The sequence below is a fragment of the Phacochoerus africanus genome, chromosome 6, assembly GCF_016906955.1.
Source record: "Phacochoerus africanus isolate WHEZ1 chromosome 6, ROS_Pafr_v1, whole genome shotgun sequence".
Taxonomy (NCBI): domain Eukaryota; kingdom Metazoa; phylum Chordata; class Mammalia; order Artiodactyla; family Suidae; genus Phacochoerus; species Phacochoerus africanus.
The window spans coordinates 107439050-107463187 of NC_062549.1; the positions used below are offsets into that span (position 1 = coordinate 107439050).

Consider the following 24138-nt stretch of genomic DNA (forward strand, 5'->3'; position numbering starts at 1 on the left):
TGAGAATGAAGCCCCTTCTTCCTGGCATTCTTGAGACACCTTCAACTTCAAAGACAATGGTTAAACATACCCATGATTTCTAGGATGACAAAAGGTTTGTGACTGGTGGATTCGAACGTTACATTAGACAGTAGAGACCGACATTGCTTTTATGTGCAAAAGATGGACAGAGATACCCTGAGAAAGTTGATAAGAGGAATAAAAATGCATCTATGAGAGGAACTTATTCTAATTCTTCTTCATCTCTCAGATCTTTTCAGGATAGAATGGCCCAGAGCATAGTCTTTGCACCGCTTCTCCTTAAGCTGTACTCACTCCCTAGATTTTTAAAAATATCATCTATAAACTGGCACCTACCAAGATAATGTCTTCACCCAAACCATTAACCCTGATTCAAGGCTCACATATACAACTGCCTATTTCCCATCTTCACCTGATATAAACGTGTATCTTAAATTCAAAATACCTGGAGATAAATTCCTGATCATCTCCCTAGAAATTGTTTGATTTTCTGGTCTTTGCTAACGACGACACCATCTTTCTACGTGCTTGGGTCAAAAATCTTCATTCCTTCTTCTGATTAACTAACCTCTTAGGCATGTGTGGCGGAAACATCCCCTTTGAGAGTTTAGCAGACACGGGGTCTGTCCAGCCTTGAGTTCAAATTCCGGCTCTTCTCATTCCTTTCTGGGTGACCTGGCCTGAGATATTTAACCTCTTTGCATCTCAGTCACGAAGAGTGAATGAGATAACTTAAGCACCCTGCACGAGATGTAACATATAGTTAAGTGCTGAATACATGAGAATCAGTCACATGGAAGGGACTCATTCTTCTCTTTTAAAAATAACTTCTACGTTTCCTGGCCTCATGTACAGAGAGATGTGCCCTATGACTAAGTTCCGGCCAACAGGATGTGAACAGGAAATATTGTATGTAACTTCCAGGCTACACATTTTTTAAGAAGCTGCTCACCTTCCACTCGTTTTCTCCCTTGTCCCACAGACTAGAATGTGAATGTGGTGATAGTGACTGAGATTCATCTTTGTAAACAAGAGCAAAAACCTCCTTAGGGGGTGATGAAACAAGATAAAAAGAATGAAGTCTCTGGATAACAGTGTGGAACAGAACTGCCTGACGCTCAGGACTGTCAACTCAACTGCCTGCCAACCCAGACTCAGGTAAGCAAGAGAAGTAAACCCATTTTCTGCATGCGAAATGATGATGCCTCCAAGTAAATTCATTACCTAGACTCCTTCTGAAGCTTTTGACAGTATTGTTTTTCAAGCTAAGTTTTCCAGAATACTTAACAATGTATGACTTCTCAAAATGTATGTTACAGAAAAGAATCATGTGAACGGGAAAAAACAAAGAACAACCCAAATTCAGAACACACAAGAATTTGTGGCAGCATATCAAAAATGAGAGGAAAAAAGTACTTTCCTTTGAACATTACACCCTGCTGCTTCATGACTATTCATTTGATAAGATTTATTCAGAATATTAACATACTGGACTTTCAATTAGATATGAAATAAAATTTTCAGTGGGTTACATTAACAGAAAGCTAAAGGGAAATAAACATATCCTTGCTTTTTCATTTCCCCCTAAAAATAAAGTGTCACTGAAGAGCTGATTCCTGGGGGCTCTATGTAAGTGACCAATTTGTTTTTCCAGAAGCCAAATGTTAATTTTCACTTATACTGTACCAGTGACAACACTTTAATGCTTCTTCATGAGCTGAAAAAAAGTCACTAAAAATACAATAGAAGAGCTTATAGGGAATGGACAAAAATACTTTGATTGCTGAACTTTAATAAATCTTAAAGTAATTAAAAGGCAGACTACAATTCCTACATTAATTTTCTTCATTTCATTTTATGGGATCTAAACACCAAAAAGTCCCCCAAGTCCAGTGCTGCCCAGGATGCATTCATATCAATCCTTTCATACCCTAAGAGTAATTAAATAATCATGGGTGACCATAATGATACTACTTTCTATGTCCTTAGCATAGTGGTAAGAAGCACAGACTATGAAGCCAGGCTGCCAGGATTCATGACACGGGAAAATCAGTTAACATTTTTGTGTATTTGGGCAAGTTTCTTAATTTCTCTGCCTTAGTTTCCTGGAAATGGGGATTATTAATGGAACCTGGCTCACAGATACTGTTGCCATGACTTAATGATTTAATTAAAGAAAATGCTCAGAACAAGTGCTATTACTGTTGTCTTCCTAGGTCTCAAGTTTTTTCCTTCTCTGTGCAGGTGTGTTTATTATCAATCATATCTAATATACTATGAAACTGACATATACCTAAAGATCAACAAAGTTATCTGCCCTAATCTGAAAAGCTTCAATTCCTCAAAAGACTCCTGGTTACAATTTCTGGAGACTACTTAATTTCATTCATTCAACAGCTGGTTATTAAACACTTACTGTATAGAAGGTGTGATGATAGTTGTGATAAAACCGGAAAGGTAGATAAGTTCCTTGCCCACAAGAAGCTCGCTGTCAAAATAACACTGTCCCAAAAGACATATAATGTGTGAAACAAAGGTGAGCCAAATGTAGGGGTTTAAACTTTCTGGTGGTAACTTTAAAATACTAAAATGAAACACGTGAAGTTATTTTAAATGATACATTTAATTTAATTCACTGCGGTCAAACTATCATTTTAATAGCTAATGGATACTAAAAATTACCGGTGACAAGTTCACATCTTTTTTCTTTTTTGGTACTAGGTCTTTAAACGTCAGAGTGGGTTTTATACTCGCATCTCAATTCAGCTGTTGAACTTTCATTGGAGACACTGATCTCTACCCACACCTGCCATTATTCATCCTATTGTCACACTGCAAAAGCAGTGAACTATGTTGTTCAACAGAGTAGCTACTAGCCACTCGTGGCTATTTACATTTAATTTATAGTCAATAAAATTTAAATTCAGTTCCTCAGTCACAGCGGCCACATTTTAAGTGCTCAGTGGCCACTTGCAGCTAGTAGCTACTGCATTGAACTCTGCAGGTCCAGAGAGATGACAAATGTACAACAATTAGACTGATGATTCCTACAGCGGGAGGATCTGTGAAGTACAGCACGAAAACCTAAGAAGTAGCACCAAAGTCTGCCCAAGGCAAACACATAAAAGAGGAGGTGAACGATCAGCAAATGTAGGAGTTCCTGGAGGGGCACAGCAGAAACGAATCCGACCAGTAACCATGAGGTTGAGGTTTGATCCCTGGCCTTGCTCAGTAGGTTACCCGCATTGCCAGGAGCTGTGGTGTAGGTCACAGATGTGGCTTAGAGCCGTGGCTGAGGCCACGCCTAGCCTGGGAACTTCCACATGCTGTGGCTATGGCCCTAAAAGACAAAACAAAACAAAAAACAAGACATGAAATGTAAAGAATAAGTAGGAATTTGCTAGACAGACAAGGTAGGAGACAAAATTACAAGTAAAAGGAAGAAAACCATGAGAAATAGCCCAGGAACTTCAGAGGTTTATTAGGATAATCATAAATAGTGCAAGAGCATTGAAAATATGAAACTGGTTGCGGGCAGGGACCAAATCCTAAAGCGTTTTACAGCCCACGATGTAACACTGCAGGATACTAGAGATGCGCTGGAGGAAGCCTTTTCTCCCTAAACATATAGTGAAATTAAGGTAGTAGAAAGAGGTCAGGAGTTCCCGTCGTGGCGCAGTGGTTAATGAATCCGACTAGGAACCATGAGGTTGCGGGTTCGATCCCTGCCCTTGCTCAGTGGGTTAAGGATCCGGCGTTGCCGTGAGCTGTGGTGTAGGTTGCAGACACGGCTCGGATCCCACGTTGCTGTGGCTGGCTGTAGGCTGGTGGCTACAGCTCCCATTAGACCCCTAGCCTGGACCTCCATATGCCGCGGGAGCGGCCCTAGAAAAGGCAAAAAGACAATCAATCAATCAATCAATAAATGAATGAATGAATGAATGAATGAATGAAGAAAAAGAAAGAGGTCAGTATTGTAATGAGAGGAGGAAAGGGAGAATCAAAGAAGCTCTATCTTCAGTCCAAGAGGCTAAAACTAAATATCAACATACAAAATTTATGAGCATAAGCATGTAGAATAACAGTTTGGCAAACATGACCTCTGAGTTTAACTGTGAGCATTTTACCATTACACCAAAGAATTTTCAAACAGTCAATGTTAAGAAATTTTGAGATCTTGCTTCTTTGGAGAGTTTCAGAAACTGGGTTTTGAAATTAGTCTGAAGGGATTTCTGACAATGATGCTAAATAATTTCTGCATCCAACAACCTCATATAGTGGAAGCCAACCGTGAAAATTTCAAGAGCCAAAAGACATCTGTATTGTTTAACTGCCACTGAGTTCCCGGAATATCACTCAGAATTGTTCCAGAAAGTCTTATTTGTTCAAGCAGGCTTACAATATTGAGCTATCCCAAAACACAGAGGATTAAGATTGTAACACAGAATAAGTAAAATAACAAATTAAAATGAAAAGTTGTAAAGAAGACTTTTGATTCCCTTAAATCATAAAATAATGAAGTTGGCATAACTACATATCCCAGGCAATTAAATATGTGGTTAAAAAAAAAAAATCACATTCCAAATCTGAGGCAGCTAAAGAAGAAAAGTTTTGAAGTCAATTTCAGTGTCAACTAGATATAATCCCTACACTCTCAGGAGAAACATTATTCTTTAATGAAACACAACAGTACCCAAACCAGTATTTTAAGTAAAGGTTCTAACTGCTCCAAACTAGCCCATTCAATAGATATTAGTAAATCAGTTTCTACAGTGTTTTAAAAACTTTTCCTCCATTATAATTATTTATATCTCAAAATACATATTTCAGAACCTTTGTTCTTCACAATCCCAAGCAGCATTCATGCAAGAAAAAACAGCTAAAATTAGACTTTTATACCATTCAAAATAAAACGCAATTTCAATTCATCTTATAATTTAGATAGCAATTATTATAATTTAACAAGTCCCAAAAGATAAGGAAATCTAGTTAGCAGGTACATGCCACTTAAAAGTATTAAATGTATTCCAGAAAACTGGGATTTGACTAACAAAGATTTCAATTTTTCCCTGTTGACTTGTATCATAAAATCAGACAGGCAGGCCGATGTTGAGGGCTTTTGTCTCTTACCAAGCAAAAAGCAAGTAAAAATCCTAGCAGAATTTTTTTAGCAAAGAAGAAGGGGGAGGCGGCTGAGCAAAGGCTGGTCTCTGCTCCCTCCTAGAGAGTATTAATATGAGCATATTAGTACAGAGCCTTCGTGTATTAATTTAAGGTATCACTATCTCCCAGGCTCATACCCCAATTCTAAGAACTCAACCAATTACTTTGTCTCCTAAAGTGTATTTTAAAAAGAAACTCTCACCAACTATAGTTTCTCTGCTTCCGCTTCAGAGCAAAATCGACTGAAAAAAATCACCTCTGCTTTTTATTTCTACTTTCTCACTTTAGTCCATTACAAATAGGCCTTTGGCCCCACCACTTCAATGAAACAGGTCTTCTCAAGGTCATCGACGATCCCCACTTTTTTTTTTTTTTTAAAGGCCAGCAGTCAAACCTCTCAGTTCACTTCAAAAAAAAAAAAAAAAAATCAGCTCTCAGCATCCTTTGATCCAAGTAATTACTTACAACGCTCACCTCTTAGTACCACAGGTACCTACCTCACTGACTGCACCCTTTTCAGAGCTTTTTCCTTCACCCGGGATGCTAGAGCCTTGTGCACTCACCCCAGGAACCTATTCATAGTCTTGGCTCTTTCCTCTTTTCAATGTATACGCCCTTCCCAGGAGAGCCCATCTAGGACCCAAGGCCTCAAACACCATCTGTGTGTTGATGACTGGCTGAATGAAATCTCTAGCCTGCATCTCCCCCCAGAACTCCAGGCTCAGAGTCAACCACTACTACACATCTCCACTAGGATGTCTAATAAGCATTTCAAACTTAATCCTTACTTATACCACTAGGTTACCTGGTTCCGAGTTTTATTTTTAAATATTTTTGAACCAGTTCTATTTGTAAGGGTTGATCTTTTATAACTTTTACTTTTTTAGAGCTCTTTCAAAGAACAAAGAGATATATTACTTTAAAAAACAGAGTAAAAGTCATTTTATCTTGAACTTACCTTATGAGTCCCAGTGGGCTCTTTGATAAATCTGAGAATATTATGGGGCCCCAGTGACTTTGTTTTTTCTTTTTCTTTTCTTTCTTTTATTTATTTTTTTTGTTTGTTTGTCTTTTTGCCATTCCTTGCCTCTGTGGCCTATGGAGGTTCCCGGGCTAGGGGTTGAATTGGAGCTGTAGCCGCCAGCCTATGCCAGAGCCATAGCAACTCGGGATCCGAGCCACATCTGTGACCCACACCACAGCTCACAGCAACGCCGGATCCTTAACCCACTGAGCAAGGGCAGGGATCAAACCCGCAACCTCATGGTTCCTAGTCAGATTCGTTAACCACTGAGCCACAAGAGAAGCTCCTTGTTTTTTATCTTGAAATCTTTGGCCAGTTCATCATCTTGAAATTTATTTCATCATTTCCTATAAATTATTTCTAGCTACACTAAAAAACAATCAGAGAATGGAAGAAAAATGGAATTGCCTAGAAGGATGACACACTACTGTGCCATCCTGCAGTTTTCTTATTACATTAGCCATTGCCTTGCACACCTTTCAAAAAGAAGTCTGGAGATACCATCTTTGTATTCTTCTTGGGTTTTTTTTTATTTTCATGCTCAATTTTTATTTCAATGTTACACAACTGCCTAAGTATACAATATACAATTACGGCATTCACAAGAAATTTTAGAAAAAACATGAGACCGCAAACACTTGATTGCACGTATTCTGAAAGACCTTTAAGCTAGTAAAGTTGAGAACTCAGAATATTTCATTTTCTGCTTATAATGGCACAGAGAAGAAAACTGTCAAAGAAAGCTATTTCACAATTATTAGTTGGTGAATGTGAAGAGGCAGGTAGTAGTAAAAATTCAGATAACGAACCTTCAGATGACAGTATCTTAGATGAATTTTCTCAAATATAAGAAGCAGTAAGTATACTATATATGTATTTCAAGGACAAAAAGAAAAGGCGGGATTCCTAGCAAGTAAAACAGGAAGGACTTCCTTAAGTAATATGTTACAACAAGAACCTGGACTATCCCATTTACCTAAAAGGATGTGGGACGGTATTCTTTCATTTTTTATGATGTTCGTACAGCAAAATTTACTCGATAAAGTTCACAGGCAGATAAATGCTAAAGGCAGGCATTTGTGTATAGAAGGAAATAGGTGATGTAGAAATGAAAAAATTCATTGGATCGATCATTCTAATTGGAGTTTATAAATGTGAAAAAGGAAAACGGTCATCCTTTCTTCAATAAAATCAGCAGTTTTCAAAAGTATTGCACTTTTGACAAAATGCAAGAACCAGAAGTAATGACAAGCAATAGCCTATTAAATGCATTTGAAATCTAGTATCAGTATTTACCTGATGTATACATATCAGGTTTATGAATGGCAATTGATGAGCAGTTATGTATTAGAGGGCTTCCCATTTTGAATATGCACATGCTTTCAGGAACAGAAAAGTACAGAATACAAACGTGAGTTTGAATCCCAGCAAATTATTCTGTACATATTGACTCTACAGTTTATGTGGAAAGGCAATGCTCTTCTTGAAGCGATACAAACCAAGCTGGAGGCTAGACACTGCGTGACATCAAGACTTACTATAAAGCTGCAGTATCAAGTCAGTGTGGTACTGGCGAAAGAAACCAATGGAACAGAAGAGAAAGCCCAGAAGTAGACCCACATAAATATAGTCAACTGATACCTGACAAAGGACCAAAGGCAATACAAGAGAGAAAAGACAGTCTTTTTAACAAATGTTGCTGGAATACCTAGACGATGACGTGAAAAAAGTAAATCTAGACACAGATCTTACACTCCTCAGAAAAAATTAAATCAAAATGAATCACAGACCTAAATGCAAGATGCAAAACTATAAAACTCCTAGAAAGTAACATAGGAGAAAATCTAGATGATCTTAGTTTGGTGATGACTTTTAAGATATGACACCAAGGGCCCAACCAGTGAAAGAATTCATTATATTGAAGAACTGAGTTAAAATAAAAAATTTCTGCTCTGTGAAAGACACTGTCAAGATGATGAACATATAAGCCACAGAGTGGGAGAAAATATTTGCTAAAGACACAGTTGACAAAGGACTGCTATCCAAAATATACAAAGAACTTCTAAATCTGAACAATGAGAAAATAAGCAACTCAGTTACAAAACGGACCAAGCACCTTAACAGATATCTCACCAAAAAAGATATACAGATGGCAAATAAGCCATCATATGTCATGAGAAAAATGCAAATTAGAACAATGAAATACCACTCTGCACCTATTATAATGACCAAAATCCAGAACACTGACAGCATCGAATGCTGGCAAGGATGTGGGAATACAAGAATTCTCATTTGCTGCTGGTGGGAACACAACATGGTACAGTCACTTTGGAAGACAGTTTGAAGGTTGTTCTCAAAATTAAACATACTTACCACAGGATACAACAACCACACTCTTTGGTTTACCTAAAAAAGTTGAAAAGTATGCCCATGCAAAAATTTGCACACAGATGTTTAGAGTAGCTTGGAAACAACCATCATGTACTTTAGTAGGTGAATAAACTGTAGTACATTCAGATAATGGATTATGATTCAGTTTAACAAAGACATAAGCTATCAAGCCATGAAAAGACATGGAGGAAACAAACACAAATTACTAAGTGAAAGAAGCCAGTCTGAAAAGGCTATAAATCATATGATTCCAACTACATGATACTCTGGAAAAGGCAAAACCAGAGACAATTCAAAGTTCAGTGGTTGTCAAGAGAACGACGAATGAATAAGTAGAGCACGGAGGATTTTTAAGGGCAGTGAAAATACTCTGTGATACTATAACGGTGGATCCAAACCCACCGAATGCCCAACACCAAGAGTGAACCCTAATATAAACTATGGACTTTTTGGTGATAATGACGTGTCAAGCGTAGGTTCATCAGCTGTAACAAATGTACCAATATGATGCGGAATGTTGACGACAGGGGAGGCTATGCATGTTCAGGAGCTGGGGGCATGTGTATTAGCTCTGTACCTTCCTCTCAATTTTGCTATGAATCTAAAACTTATCTAAAAAAAAGAATATTAAAAATGTGAGTTTGAGTTTGTGATGTTTAAATTCTAATTAAAATTCCTAATAAAGTTTTTCTCACTATTCCTATATACTTACTTCTACGAATTATTTGTAAAATAACTGAAAAATATAAAAATAAAAATTTAAAGTAAAAAGAGGGCAACAGATTAAAATGGCAAATAATGACAATTCGATACAGAATGATTTTTTTCATTATTTTATAAGTCCCCTCTCTCTTTCTTTTTTTTTTTTTTTTTTGTGTGTGTGTGTGTGTGTGTGTGTGTCTTTTTGCCTTTTCTAGGGCTGCTCCCGCGGCATATGGAGGTTCCCAGGCTAGGGGTCTAATCGGAGCTGTAGCCGCCAGCCTATACCAGAGCCACAGCAACGCAGGATCCAAGCCGTGTCTGCGACCTACACCACAGCTCACGGCAACGCCGGATCCCTAACCCTCTGAGCAAGGGAAGGGATCGAACCCGCAACTTCATGGTTCCTAGTCAGATTCATTAACCACTGCGCCATGACAGGAACTCCTAGAAGGCCTCTCTTTTACTGGCTTTTCCTGACACCTGAGCTACATGGATGCTGACAACCAATGGGCATCCATCCTCTAAATCCACCAGAAGTGCCACTCCTCAATACCTCGGTCTTACTAGCTTCTGGAGCATCCATCACATGAGCCCATCAGAGCCTTATAGAAGCAAACCGCAGGCACATGCTCCAAGCTCATTCTATTACAACTGCCCTAGGTTTCACACTACTACAAAGCCTCAGAATATTACGAAACACCCTTCACAATCTCAGACAGAGTGTACAGATCAACTTTCTTCATGTCTACTCCATTCCACGGTATACTGAGGGTAGATGTGGCCCAAACAGGGACAGTGTTCTCAGCCCACATCTTCACATCCAACCTCGAGACTTGTCCAGTTCAGCAAATAGCAGCGCTATGCACTTAAAGTACTGATACCAAATATGTAGGATTGTTTTTGACCCTTTCATATCATTCCAATCTATCTAAAGTAGAGCAAAAATCAACAAAATATACACTGAATCTCCGCTACCAACACCTTGATCTAAGCCATCACCATCCCAATTCCAGCCTACCTAGCCTTCCTGCTTCCATTTTTGCTTTCCTCTTGTATCTTTAACACAGATTATAAACATCTCCTTTGAAAAACCATCTAAAGTTTTTCATCACATTTTAGAAAAGCCAAACTCCTCCCCATGGCTTACTAGCCTCTAAGTAATCTGGGTACATCTCCGACTTTGTCTTATTGCACTTCCTCGTTAGCTCACCATTCTTCAGCTACAGTGGCCCCCTTCCTGTCCTGGAACCCACCAGATTTACTTGTGGTTCTTGTGGTTCTTTCTGCAGGAAATGCTCTTAGAGCAGGTCCTCTCACGGTTTCTTTCTCTTCATCCTTCAGGTCTCAATCCAAATGTCACCTCTTCTCTGACTCTAGCTAAAGAGCTGCCACAATACCCCATGCCTTCATAATCACCTAATATCTGTCTTCTCCTAGTGATTTCATCTTACCGATAATTATTTATGTACATGTTTATTATCTATCTGCCCCTTTTTACAATCTTCTTAAGTGTTGAAACTACTATCCAGTTCAACACTGCATTTCATCAAGAGCAGGGCTTTGGCACTTAACAGGAACTCATAAATACCGGCTATTTAATTGATAAAAGGATCCATGAAAGTTACCTTATCCTCCTTGCTGAGGACAAGAGGACAGCAGTACAGGTCAGCTGCACTTCCTCCCCTACTCAGGATTCCTTACTGAATAAGGAATAGAAAGGTCTGTATCCCAACCCATCAATATCAGAGTCTACACACTCAAAGAGTCTATCGGTGGTGACATGTTTAATCCGTATGGGTCAAACAGAACACTGTGCACGTTTAAAAAAAAAAAAAAAAAGAGAGAGAGAATGACGTCTCTGCCCTCCTCCAAATGCCTTTCCCTAAAGAAAAGCCTGTTTACAAATATTAAGCAAATGAAAAGCTGCCAAATTTTGATCTCTCTCAACATTCACATCGGTTTAGTCGCACTGAAAAGAAACATGACTCAGAATAATGTGGAGCTGGTCAGGCTCCCTTTCCTCCCCTAATAACACACTATGAAGCCAGCTTCCAGCAAACACAACCCGATAAGTGCAAGAGGGCCTGGAAAGCCTTTTAAAAGTCAGCTCAAAACCATCTGAACTACCAGAAAAACAACCTATAGTGTGTGCTATACTGACCATGAATAAGTGATACTTTCATTACCATGGTTTTAATTTTCAACAGAGTAGCTATTACAAATATCCAGATATTTCAATAAAACTATATTAGGGTATTGAAAATATTCAAATATTCTTTTGAACCTTTGATGGGAAAGCAATATAAAACAATAATCCTATGAAGCCTATTCATAAAAAGTGATGCATTAATTATGGAGTTCCCGTAGTGGGGCAGTGGTTAACGAATCATAAAAATCATTAAAAAAAAACTGCATTTTAAGTAATGAAAACATCTTACCTTATATTTTGTTTTGCCCCTCCCTTTTCGGTAGAACACTTTCTTTTAAGCACAATTTTATTTTTAAGATGGGACCCAAAGGAATTAGAGTTGCATCTTCTGCATTGTGTGTGTGTGTGTGTGTGTGTGTGTGTGTGTGTGTGTGTGTGGGTGGGTGGGTGTGGGTGGGTGTGTGTGGCCATGCCCGTGTCATGCAGAAGTTCTTGGGCCAAGGATCAAGCCTAAGCCATAGCAGTGACCCAAGCCATATCAGTGACAGCACCAGATCCCTAACCTACTAGGCCGTCAGGGAACTCCCTGTATCTTTTTTTTAAAACATCATTTAAAAAATTTTAATTTTAATTTTTTATTTTATTTTATTTTATTTTTTGTCTTTTGTCTTTGTTGTTGTTGTTGCTATTTCTTGGGCCGCTCCCACGGCATATGGAGGTTCCCAGGCTAGGGGTCCAATCGGAGCTGTAGCCACCGGCCTACGCCAGAGCCACAGCAACGTGGGATCCGAGCCGCGTCTGCAACCTACACCACAGCTCACGGCAACGCCGGATCGTTAACCCACTGAGCAAGGCCAGGGATCGAACCCGCAACCTCATGGTTCCTAGTCGGATTCGTTAACCACTGCGCCACGACGGGAACTCCTAAGAAATTTTAATTTTTAAAAGTCATTATGGAGTTCCTGTTGTGGCTCAGTGGTTAATGAATCCGACTAGGAACCATGAAGTTGCATGTTCGATCCCTGGCCTTGCTCAGTAGGTTATGGATCCCACGTTGCCATGAGCAGTGGTGTAGGTTGCAGACATGGCTCGGGTCTGGTGTTGCTGTGGCTATAGTGTAGGCCGGCAGCTATAGCTCCGATTAGACCCCCTAGCCTGGCAACCTCCATATGCTGCGAGTGCCACCCTAAAAAAAGACAAAAATACAAAAATAAATAAATAAATACAAGTCATTAAATTTAACTATTTACAGGACAAAGCTATTGCTATCTATAAAACATAGTATATCAAATTCTACTTTCTCTCCTTACTATTCATAATTTGAAAACAATTTCTGGGGCATAACCCCTGTTAAATTCCTCCATTATTGGACAAAGAGATTTATGTCCAGATTCCTACTCAGATTACATTCGGGCCATTCTTAGTCATTTGAAACTGTTTTTTTCCCTCTCAAACCAGCTGCTGAGATAAACTCTGATCCCATGAACTGCCACCCTTTTTTCTAGTATTAACCTCTTCCTTGCCAAACTCTAGGTTCCAGAGCTACAGGGATTTTTAAAAAGAATAAGAGATGAAGGAAATAAAGGCACTAATAACTATCTATAAAGAGAAGCAAAAGGGAATTGCTTGGTATCTGTAAACCACAAGGGTTCAGGTTAAAAGGGTCACAGACTTTGAAAAGAAAAAGGAACTCTAGGGATCATTCAGTATACCTACCTCCTTTTATAAACAAGGAACCAAATTACTACAGATCAAGTTAATTCTCTAACTTAGCCATTGCTTTAAATCCCATAATTCAGATGAAGAATATCTACCAGACAATGCAAAGAACAGCAATGTTATAATAACCTGTTTCAGAAGCATATCCCAGACTTCATCTATTGGGTGAGTTTAATTTTGAGCTTGATTTATGTGCAATACAAGTGAAAACATTTCATTCATTCCACAAATATATACTGAGCACCTACTATGTGAAAACAGCTGGGATGGGAAAAGGTACAAAATCCCTGCCCTCATCAAACTTACATGTTAGAGAGGGAGAAAGAAAGGCAATAAATGAAAGATATAAGCAATAGGTAAAATACAGCATCTTAGTAGGAAGCTCTAGGGAGAAAATAAAAGGCAGGAAAGGGTGATGCCAAGCAAGTTCACAGCTGGCAGTGACTTAAAAAGAGTAGTCAGGGAAGGCTCCCTGGGAAACTAACGCGTAAGTAAGTGAGCACAAGGTATTAAGCAAGGGCAATGTGATCTGACCTATGATTCAACAGGATGACTCTGGCTCTTGATCAGCTGAAGCCAGATGTAGCATCTCAAGACTAGCTAAAAGTCTAGAGCAATTATCCAGACAAAAGATCATGGTGGCCTAGACTAGGAGGGTGGCACTGGAAATATCAAGAAGTCATTGCATTTTAGATACTTTCTGAAAATACAGCCAACAGGATGTGTGGACAAGCTGAATTCAGTGGATACATACAAATACAAAAACACAAATGTACATTTAACACACACACACACACAATATAAAATAGATACATAGTAAGCTGTATCCATTTAAAGTATACAATTGAGGAGTTCCCGCCGTGGCTCAGTGGTTAACGAATCTGACTAGGAACCAAGAGGTTGCGGGTTCGATCCCTGGCCTTGCTCAGTGGGTTAAGGATCCAGTGTTGCCGTGAGCTGTGGTGTAGGTTGCGGACATGGCTCGGATCCCTCATTGCTGTGGCTCTGGCATAGGCCGGTGGCTACAGGTCCAATTCAACCCCTAGCTTGGGAACCTCCATATGCCATGGAAGCGGCCCAAGAAATGGCAGAAAGACAAAATAAATAAATAAATAAAGTATACAATTCAGAGTTTTGACAGATGTTACATACACCTATGAAACCAATGTCATAGTCAAGATACAGATCTTCACCCTCAAAAGATTTTTCAAATCCCTGTTCCGTCCCCAGGCAAGCACTGATCTGCTCTCTGTCACTATAGATTAGTTTGCAGTTCTTAGAATTTTAAGTGGAATCTTGTATTATAAATCTTTATTGTCTGTCATCTTTCATTCAACATAATGATTTTGAGATTTATTTACACTGTTGCATGTATCGGTGGATCACTCCCTCTTATTAGTGAGTAATGGTACATTCCCTATACAAATATACCACTTTTTGCAACCCATTTACCCACTAATGGACATTTGGGTTATTTTCAGTTTAGGATTGTGATACTGTGGTATAAGAAATACATATATTTTCACGATATGGAAGCAATGACGTGTCCATCAAGGGATGGATAAAGGAAATGTGGCGTGTGTATATGTGTGCGGAATATTATTCAGCCATAAAAAGAAGGAAACTTTGTCATTCGCAACAACAGGAATGAGACTAAATGGCATTATGCTAAGGAAAGTAAGTCAGAGAGAGAGACCAATACTGTGCGATCTCACTTACTGGTGGACTCTGAAAGCATCTACGGTTAATAATACTGATCATCTTTTCATGTGCCTGTTGGTCTTTCTCAGATATTTTGTCTTATTGTGAAGTTAATTGACTGATTTTTAAGTTTCTTTTAAAAAACATGAATTAATTTCTTACATATGATGAAATCTGTTTCCGGGTTTATTCAGATGGGTTTATCTATTCTTTAGTACCTAAATTACTGTTTTACAAAACATATGTGTTTGGTCATACTATTTCCTGCTAATTACCATTCACTGAAAATTTTGCCTTTAACATTGGTTTATTTTTCCAAACAAATTTTCTGGTGAAATTTCAGAGAAATATTTTGGGGTTTTAGTACAGTCAATATTAACCAATTTTGAAAGCTCTCACATCTTTACTCTATCATTCCATTCATAATCATGATATGACTTTCCATTTAAATTCTTTTATATCTTTCAGTAGAATTTTATAATTTTCTTTATTTGCCTTTCTTCATTAAAGCGTACCTTCATGATACAGTTAGTGGATCATTTTTCAATTTTTTAAATTTATTATATGTTACAGAAAATTCATTCACTATCTTTTATCTAACTTTAATTTTCATTAATTCATATCAATTAGTTCTAATAGTTTTTCATTTTCTCTTTGCTTTCTAGGAATAACCACTCTGTGCAAATACAAACATAACTCGGAGATATTGCATTTCAGTTCCAGACCACTGAAATAAAGTGACCATCTCAATAAAATGAGTCACACAATTTTTTCTGTAGTTTCTCAGTGATATAAAAGTATGTGCATATGTTTATATTATACTGTAGTCTATCAAGTGTAATAGACTTATCTAAAAATATGTGCATACCTCAATTTTAAAATAGTTTATTGCCAAAAAATGCTAACCATCACCTGACAACACAGGGTTGCCAAAACTTTTTTTTTTTTGTAAAAAATGCAATATCTGTGAAGTGCAAAAAAGCAAAATGCAATAAAATTACATATGCCTGTAATGGGAACTGTATCTTTTTCCCATTAAATCCTACTTTTTATTTCTGTTATATTACATTGTCCATAATTTGACAACAAGAACCCCCCAAAAAGGTTAACTAATGGTAATATTAATGAGACTTTGTTTTATTCTATTTTCACAGAAATGCCTCTAGCATTTCATCACATAGCATAGTATATACTGGCTACTGATTTGGATAGAAATTCTTTACCCCCAACTAAAGTTGTCTTCATCCTATTAAAGACAATAAAGAAGGAATATTGAGTTTTATCGAACTCTTTTCTGGCACTGGTTAAGGTAACCACAGTTTTTTATCTGACCTCAAATCCACTCATCCTTTTTATTCAATGGATACATTCTGATTATGACACATTGTTCTTTTAACATCCTGTTGAATCTGATTTGCTAGAATTTTATACTGGCTTTTCCTATAACTGATCCAGGTCTATAATACCACCTTCTGGTATTTTGTCAAGTATGATTATTAGGAAAAATGAACTAGATAGCTTTCCGTATGTATACATGTATACTATGAAACAGTTTAATACAGAAAATTGTTTCCTAGAAAGCTTCAAAGAAGGTGTCCATAAAAAATCACTTAGATTTGGGGTCTGTTTTGTTTTGAGAGAACGGGTTTGTAATTTTCACAAGAAATGGCAAGTTATTTGATTGTGCAGGTATTTATTCATTCAGTGACCATTTCCTATGTACTCATCTAAGTGTTAGGCACTAGAGTCCCAATGGTGTGCAAAAGAGCCACCAACACTACCCTCAAAGAGGGTACACGAATAATCAGAAACCGTTGTTCACAGAGTTAAGTATGGAGGAAAGCTATAGGGAACCATGGGGACCCAAACCTAGTCTGTGAAGATTAAGGGACAGTTTCCCTATGGACATGAACTTCTGAGTTGAAACCTAAAGAAAAATAGAAGTTACCTGTTCAAAACAAGGGTAACAGCGTTCCAGGTAAAACAAATAGGATGTGGAAAGGTCCTATGTGAAAGAGGACAGTGTTTGGTGGCTGAACAGAAAGAAAATAAGTCTGGTTGGAGTCCAAGAGCCAAAGGCGTGAGGGCAAGGTCAGCAGAGCAGGCAGAGGTCAAAGGACAGGGGACTAGAAGGCAAGGCGAATGTCTGTATCTTTATCTTGAGAACGATGGAAAGCCATTTACGGGAATTTCAAACAGAAGTGTGACATAATCAAATTCTTCCACTTCTCTGGTCAATTTTTCTAATTTATTACTTACTAGGAAATTACAGATTTTATCAGGATTCCAAATACATGACCACAAAACTCTGCATATCAGTCTCTTTTTTTCTTAAGATCGCTTCCCAACGTGTGGTATTCCTTTTGTGTTTTTCAAACCATCTCCCTTATATTTTTTTTTTTTTGATTAAATTTGCCACAGGTTCCTGTTATTTGATTGGGATTTTTCAAAAAATCTATTCCAGCCAGGGGCTGAGGGCTGAAGGAATGTTGGTCAAAAGGATGCAAAGTTTCAGTTATGCAAGAGGAATAAATTCTCGAAATCTAATGTATACTGTGGTGGCTACAGTGAGTAATACTATGCCGTGTACTTGAAATTTGCTAAGAGGGTAAATCACAAACGTTTTCACCACACACATACACACCTCATTATAACCATGTGAAGTAATGGAAATATTAATTAGCCTGATTGTAGTAATCATTTCACAACAGATACATATATTAAAACGTCACACCGGACACCATTAAAATATACAATTTTGTCAATTATACTCAATAAACCTGGAAAAAAATGTTTAATGGCCACTCTCATGCACATACCACTACATACCTATTCTCTACTTATCAATTTCTCTTGTCACTTTTATTATTTTCCTTTTTTCAGCTAATTTTTCATTTCTACTCTGATATAGTATTTATCTTTCAGGGAACAAGAGGCAGAGCCCCAAACTACGACAACTATTCTAGATAACACCCTCAGTCTTCACTTAGGCCTTCCCTGGCTCTCCTACTTCTTGTTTATTTCTGTACCTCATCTCCAATACTCCTATCCGGGGGTCATCTCTCTACGCACATTTTCGACATTGATAAAAGGATAATGGTAGCTATCCTTTATTGAGCACTTCTACATCCTGGGCATTTTTCTATGAACTTTGCATGAATTTATTTATTTAATCTTAATCTTCACAGGAATTTTGTGACGCTAATCCCTATTTTATAATGATGTAACTGAGACAAGAAAGGTTCGGCAACTTCCCCACAGTCACACAGCTACCAAGTGAAACAAAAACGTGTGGGCTGAACATTATTCGTTAGTCTGACTCCAGAGCCTAAACTCTTGCCTCTGGGTAAAAGGCAGTTATCCTTCCTTCTCTGCAGGTGCTGAACAGGCTAAAGGCTGTGCTGAACCACCCCCACAAGGATGAAGACTCTGCTATCTAATCTGAATCAAGCAAAATATTCCTCCCAAATAAAGATTATCAACCAACTGGGTTTTTTTTTTTTAAAGTGTTGTTATCCACTCATAATTCTATTTGGATTTTGTCTGCATAGGTGGTTTGTATAATTTCTCTTCTTATTCTTTTACTGATATACTGCTATCCTAACAGAAGATCAGTCTTAGTCATTCTTCCAGAGATATCTGAAAAGATGGTAAGCTCTGGAGGTTTTCAGTTCATTCACCACAGAGAATACATCAAAATTACTACATTATTTTCTAGGCATCGCTCCTTTCTTATCTACTGGATGTATCCTGGACACAGTGTGCTATTCTTCCCACAAGGGGAAGGTGTCGAGAGCACAGTGAGGCACCTGAGCTCTGAAATCGGACTGCCCGTTACTCTCTCCTCCTACTAACACTTGTATATTTAGCTCCTGAACAACTCTCATCATCAAAGATCATTGCTAAAGGTCTTATCCATAAGGTCCTATCATGGCTAACTGTTCTACAGAAAATATAGGCAATGACTAAAACGAACACAGAGGATACTTCCCAAATGGGCTGGTCTCCTCTGTAGTTATCTGCTAGTTCTATGTTTTCTCTTTAAACACTGCTGCCCATAGCAAGCGAAATGCTTGAATCAGACTATTCCATTAGCAATATACTGTCACATTCTGTTTTCCCAAGTTAAAATATTATGCTGTTTCATTCTCATCCCTTTTGTGGCACCCCGTTTGTGATTACGTAATATTTAATTAAATATTGTGAAATGTGAATACATAAAAGGGAGTTTCAGTGAAAACGAAGATAAATGTTTCGGGAAAACACTGAAATCTATGGGGAGGTAAATCTCTAAAAATTAGAAAAGAGACATAATTATAAAAGTGAAAATCAATTAGGATTCCATACAAATTGCATATGTAGGTGCTTAAATTCTTTTCCTACTTTATGGAACTTGGAATTCAAAATAGTAGATAAGTATTCTAGATTATTTAAGAAAGAAAGATGATACAAATCCCCAGGTAGTGGACCTACACTCAATTAAAAAGTTGGGCTTTACTTCAAAAGATTTTAAATGAATGTGTAATATTTGCTTTAAGTTAAAAACAAAATGTTTATAGAATGTGAATATCAATCTGTAGTTCTCTATATTTAAAAAAAATACATTATCCCCATTTTGTTATTATTAGGGTTTTTTTTTTTTTTTTTTTTGCTTTTTAGGGCTGGTCTTGTGGCATATGGAAGTTCCCAGGCTAGGGGTCGAACTGGAGCTGCAGCTGCCAGCCTACACCACAGCCAAAGCAACATGGGATCCAAGCCCTATCTGAGACCTACACTGCAGCTGAAGCAACACCGGATCCTTAACCACTGAGTGAGGCCAGAGATTGAACTCACATCTTTAGGGACACTCGATCAGGCTCTTAACCACTAAGCCCCAATGGGAACTCCCTTGTAACTCTCTACTTTAACTAGTATTTTCAATTCATCAATCAACTGTTGGTTCTTCTCAAATCCCACAGGTAATGCGCAAGCAAGGCTGGGCTGGGGGTTACCCTCCCATGAGAAACCCATGGCTTATACCCAGATTTATGCTCATATACTTACAATTTATAACCTATCCACCTACTTACAAGGCCCTGACTGAGCATGCAAGGAGGAATGTATCAATTTGCCAACCACCTAGCAAGTGCACTTTCACTTGCTTGGTAATGAATAATCCAAGTATGAGTTTCTGCCATTTTCTTTGGGAGTAGTTACCAAGAAAGCCTCTTCATCTCTTTGAGTAAAATTTCCCCACTGAATGTTTACAATCTTGGGTTTTCTTGTGTCCCATTTTCCTTGTTTCTCCCTCATGGTACTTGAACCACCTTACTCTTTGGCCTGTGCCATTTTGCTGAGTAGCTGGTTCACCTTATGGGTTGTTTGATCCTACTCAAATCAACAGAGGAAAAAAAATACAACACAAGCACTGGGTTTGTGACTCTCCTCTTGTCACTAAAATATAAAAGCAGTTGCTTCAAAGAGACTGTCCTGAATCATAAATCACCATGAAAGGCTTTGGTATACTAAAATTAAAAAGTCAAGAAGTCAAAGAGCGAAAGACAAATACCATATGATATCACTTATATCTGGAATCTAATATATGGCACAAAGGAAACTTTCCACAGAAAAGAAAATCATGGACTTGGAGAAGAGACTTGTGGTTGCCAAGGGGGAAGGGGAGGGCGTGGGAGGGACTGGGAGCTTGGGGTAAACAGATGCAAAATGTTGCCTTCGGGATGGATAATCAATGGGATCCTGCTGTGTAGCACTGGGAACTCTGTCTAGTCAATTATGATGGAACACGTAATGTGAGAAAAAAGAATGTATACATGTATGTGTAACTGGGTCACCATGCTGTACAGTAGAAAATATATATAAAGAAATAAAAATTTTTTAAATAAAACAAAATGAAAAAAGTCATTGCAATGGCTATGACTGTGGCATAGGCTGGCAGGTGTAGCTCCGATTCAACCCCTGGCCTGGGAACCTCCATATGCCATGGGTACGGCCCTAAAAAGCAGGAAAAAAAAAAAAAAAACAATGAGAGAGAGAGAACACCTTTGTTGTCAGGGCAAACACAGTATTGTACCTCCATCATAATTTTCCTTAATAGTATATAAAAAGAGGTTAAATAATTAAGAAATAAAATTTTCATAGAACAATGAGATTTCAGTGTGTGTGTATGTGTATGCACAGAAACTAATCCAACAGAATTAACACATCAATAGTTGGCTAAATCTGATGTCCTAATGGAATAGTTACAGAGAGATCTTTTAGACAGGCCATCTATCTTCACAACAGATTTCAGATTAAAACTCTGCAATGAGGCAGTCAATTGTCTCAAAACTCCAAAAACGAATTAATGCCAAATGACTTCACTGCACTTCAATTCCCAAAGAGGACACCCTTATGGCTACATACCTTGTCTTTCTAAAAATTACACTAGATCTCCAGGATAGGAACATTCCTGCAGTTAGTGCTAACTACGCTACAATTCATCTTGCCCTCCCTCTTTCATTCCTTCCTCTTCCTGAAAGGAGAAGTTAGGGGAAGCAAGGAAAAGAGGGACCAACAACACAATACATTTCTACTGCTCGGGAAACAAAGCCACTATGACCCGTCTCCTCTTCACAAGCAAAGACTAGCCTTCCAAAGCAAAAAGTGGGCAGTCAGTACGAAACGGAATACTTCAGAATCCGTCTTGAGAGCTAAGAGGTAACCACGAAAAAACATTTATAATCCATCCATCCATCCTCATTTTTGCTTAACCGGTTCCCCAAGAGGCAAAGGGAGGTAGGTGAGCAAAAAGAAAAAACTAAGGTGTACATACAGACACACTGCCATGGCATCAAGTGTCAGGTTTATTTCTACTGCATGTCTCTGTAGAAAATGTACGAAAATAGAGAGGAAAATGCTACAGAATAAAAACCACCCACAATCTGATCATACAGAAGGAACTATTAATATTTGGGATTATTTTCTTCTGTTCATGTTCTATGTTTCTCCCCAGGAAAATACCTACCTGACTGTACTGCCTACTTTCATCTCAAAAAAAACAAAAACAAGGAGTTCCCGTCGTGGCTCAGTGGTTAACGAATCCAACTAGGAACTGCGAGGTTGCGGGTTCGGTCCCGGCCCTTGCTCAGTGGGTTAACGATCTGGCGTTGCCATGAGCTGTAGTGTAGGTTGCAGACGCGGCTCAGATCCCGAGTTGCTGTGGCTCTGGCGTAGGCCGGGGGCTTCAGCTCCGATTTGACCCCTAGCATGGAAACCTCCATGTGCCGCGGGAGCGGCCCTAGAAATGGCAAAAAGACAAACAAAACAACAACAACAAAAAAAACCCTCTTGATTGACATCTATTTCTTTTTTTATATGATTTTTATTTTTTCCATTATAGTGGTTTTACAGTGTTCCGTCAATTTCTACTGTACAGCAAAGTGACCCAGTCATAATATATGTGTGTGTGTATATATATATATATTCTTTTTCTCACATTATCCTCCATCATGTTCCATCATAAGTGACTACATATAGTTCCCTGGGCTATGCAGCAGGATCTCACTGCCTATCCGACATCGGTTTCTTTATGAGGGACAACAATCTCAAGTTCAAGACTGCTTCTGCAGTCATCTTCGCTGACACTTTCAGGAGCACCTGGCATCAAAAAAATGAACCTTATGGAGTATCATAAAAGAAGTATAACTGCATGTGTGGATAAATTTTTTAAATATATAATGTGTGCAATTTTGTTTTCAAACTCTAACTCATGTTACTCTTAAATCGTTAAGATTTAAAAATCTACAGAGGTTTGACTATTTTCTAGAAAAATATAAATTATCAAAAATCATCATCTGAAGAGACCCAAAGCCAGAGACTGGAAAAAACAACTATCTGTATGTCCTCAGAGTCATTTAGGATGAGATCATTTTTAGATGTTAAAAGCCTAAAATAACACATAATCCTTAAAGAAAGTTGATCAGCTCATTCTATAGACTGACATAATCCTGATGATAAAACTTAAGAATTACCTCCCCTAACATAAATACTAGACCAATTCTGCTTTGCAGATACATTTTTCTTAAAACAAACAAAAAAACAAAAAAAAAACAACAATCAGCAAGTTGAATGTAGATATTAACTGAATTGGTTGAAAAAATAAGATATTTGTGGATAATTTACCCAGAATTTCCAAATTATTCTCAATGGGTATCCCTTTCCAATTGTTTAGAAAGTATAACCCCCAAATGCTATGATGATGAAGAAATAAAGATACAGTCTTCCAAATCTGCTAGATGAATTATCTTGGTTTTTTTTAACATTATCTGACTTCAGGACCGAAGCCTGCACACACACCCCAAATGAAAGACAACACTCACAAAGGATTTATTTCCTACCCCAAAAGAAGACTGAACAAGGGAATTCCATACTAATGCATTATCTACGGTGCCACGATGAGGTCACTCTCATCATCAATTATGATCAGGCCCTTTTTCCATCGTGTTCAGCCTCGACATCTATGTCATCAACACTGATCCTTTACCATCCAGTATATCACATGACTGCCATCTGATATTGCGAAATGTTCTTTTTCTTTTAAGCAACTAATGTAACATCTAAAAATGCACTTGGGGGAGTTTCCGTCATGGTGCAGTGGAAATGAATCCCACTAGAAACCATGGGGTGGTGGGTTCGATCCCTGGCCTCGCTCAGTGGGTTAAGTATCTGGCGTTGCTGTGGCTGTGGTGTGGGCTGGCGGCTGTAGCTCTGAATGGACCCCTAGCCTGGGAACCTCCATTGGCCACAGGTGAAGCCCTAAAAAGCAAAAAAAAAAAAAAAAAAAAAAAAAAGAACAAGAATAAGGATTAAGTTTTCATACTAGACTAGAAATTCCCTTGTGAGTAGAGTAATATGATTACTCCAGGAAAGATTTTTTTTTTTACCCGAGTTGCGGTCTGAGAGGAAGTAATGGGGGGGGGGGTCTCAACCTGTCCTCCTCTAACAGTACTCATCACCTGTAGTCCTGAGGCTGTAAGAGCTGAAGCGCCAAATGTTCTTTTATATAATGGGGAGGAAAAGTTGTGTTCATAGATAATCTGCATCTGGTGGCACATCTGTATTATTTCTTCATTTGTTTGTAGGCATGATGTCTAGCAAACAAATAACCTAGCCCTTGGGCTCCTGTGACATGCAATGCCGGATCCGAGCCATATCTGTGACCTACACCACAGCTCACAGCAACACTGGATCCTTAACCCACTGAGTGAGGCCAGGGAGCAAACCCACAACC

At 38.3% G+C, this 24138-nt stretch overlaps 1 protein-coding gene and 1 long non-coding RNA gene across 3 annotated transcripts in view; one reads left to right on the plus strand and one right to left on the minus strand.

The window, feature by feature from the left end:
- The window catches only part of MAGI3 (membrane associated guanylate kinase, WW and PDZ domain containing 3), a 239671-nt gene that overhangs the window by 149724 nt on the left and 65809 nt on the right, over nt 1–24138 (minus strand). The gene's annotated exons all lie outside the window — the stretch shown is intronic.
- LOC125129829 (uncharacterized) lies at nt 905–18356 on the plus strand. Its single transcript, XR_007135572.1, has 3 exons — nt 905–1179; nt 13250–13334; nt 18248–18356. It is a non-coding gene; the product is annotated as an uncharacterized LOC125129829 (long non-coding RNA).